Consider the following 2,074-nt stretch of genomic DNA (forward strand, 5'->3'; position numbering starts at 1 on the left):
TCTCTCACCAGCCCCCAGGGGTGCTGCGGTGGGTAGGGCCCTGTTCCTGCCACTGGTGTCTGGGCTGGGGCATCACTCCCGTGGGAGCAGGGGAAGGCCTGACCCCCAGGACCCTCAGCCCCAGGTCTGATAGCTCAGCGGCCGGCGCGCCCCTCCCCACACCTGGAGTGGGTGTGCAGCCGGGCCGGGGGCCAAGTGCTGCTGTCAGCGCCTTTGCGGCCTTGCTGTCCCCGTCCCTGGATGCGTCAGGCCTCGACAGGTGGTGGGCAGGCAGCCCAGGGACAGGGACAGGCGGCTGACGCACACGGGACGGGGAGAGGGGGAGCCTCCTCCCCACTCTTGAGTCATGGGGGGGAGTGGGGGGAGCCGGAGAGAGGGCGGGGTCACCTTGAGGGCCCAGTTGGGCAGCGCTCAGAGGGGCTGGGTTAGGGGCGTGGGGGCCACTGTACCCCCTGAACTGTTTGGGAAGGGAAGAGGCAGGACTGGACTAGTGCAGCCTCTCCAAGTCTGGGCGCCTTCTCCTACTCCCCTCCCTTCCCCTTCGCCTCTTCTTACAGCCTCAGCATGGGCTGGGATCTCCGAGTCTGGTCAGCTCAGCTTTGCCTGACAGCTGCTGGGTCTGGCCGAGCAGGTGATGGTTTGAACAACTCAGATCTGAGGGTGAGGGGGCTCGATGCGGCTGAAGTTCCTCGTGTGCGTGTACATACATGCGCGCTCGTGTGGGCCACACATGTGCTTAACATGTCGACATACAGGCAAGTGCGGGCCTGTGTTCCCCAGAGATGCTCCACATGCATCCCTTCCCACCCCTCCACACACAGGCATGCCCTCGTTCACTCTACGTTCACTCCTGAGCTGGCCAGGCAGGCACATATCCTGTGCACACGGGCATATGTGTGCACAGCCGCCGGCCTGCACACCCGTCTACTTGTACACGTCAGCACGCCCCTGCTCCAGTGCTCTGAGCCAGCGCACACCTGCACGTCACCTGCATACAAATGCGGTCCCCAGACATTCCCAGCCAGAGGAGGTGCAGACAGAGGGTTCTCCAATAGGGCAAACTTGGCAACTCAGCCTCTTCCGTTACAGCCTCCCTGCCTGAGGGGGAGGGGAACTGAAGCCACCGGAGGGGTAGGTCTGGCCTGAGGCCCCCTAGGAGCCAGCGACCACGTCCCTGGTCTCCCAACTCCAGCCCTGAGAATTTTCGTGGCACAGCCAAGGACAGAAACGCTCTCTGCTGCCTGTCCTTGCCCCCTTCTTGGCCGACAGCCTCGTGGTTGCCCCCTCCCCTGCCCCCGTCCAGCCTCTCAGCCTAAGCTGGCCCTGCAGGCGACGGGGAGGTGTAAGGCGGGCTCCCCTGGAGGTCCTGATCATCACAGCCTCTGACGCTGCATCAGCCTTTCACCCGAGGGGTCACCTGGACTCCGTGTTCACTTGCCACCTCAACAAAAACTGCCTGCCTGGGCTTCTTTGGGGACTTTTCTCCCTCTCCACTTCCCTTTCCTCTGTTCCAGCCCTCCGGGACTCAGGGCTGTAAATTGGTTTCGCTTTAACAGCAGAGGTCTCACATTTTTTCTTAAAGTGCTTTTTTCCTGGAGTTTCCCGGGAGGAGGAGCAGGACGCAGAGGTGGGCCTTGTGAACAGTCTTCTGCTTTCTTTATCCAAACATGGATTTCTCTGGCCTAATCTTCGCATCCCTGGCCAGTGCCCAGGGCGGAGGGAGGGAGGACCGAGTTCTCGCGGTCAGGAGAGCACTGGGTGTGAGTTAGAAACTGATCTGGATGAGGGGCCGTGTCTGGCTTGCTGGGTGACCGGGGCAAGTCCACCCCAGACTGAGATTCAGTTTCCCCACTTGGAAAGTGAGGGTCTGTGGGCTGGGAGCCCTGCACTGCCTCCCCTGACCCTCTTCATCTTGAGCACGGGCAGCATGGCTCACCTTACTTCCCCCCCCATCAGATGGCCAGGCAGGGGCTTGGTCCCCTACTTTATAGTTGTGGAAACAGACTCAGGGGTGGTGTGCTCCATCTGGCCAATCAGGCAGGGTGGGCGGGGCTCCAGGCCTCCGGATTCCTGC

The sequence above is a fragment of the Lipotes vexillifer genome, unplaced genomic scaffold (assembly GCF_000442215.2).
Source record: "Lipotes vexillifer unplaced genomic scaffold, Lipotes_vexillifer_v1.1 scaffold382, whole genome shotgun sequence".
NCBI classification, from domain to species: Eukaryota; Metazoa; Chordata; class Mammalia; order Artiodactyla; family Lipotidae; genus Lipotes; species Lipotes vexillifer.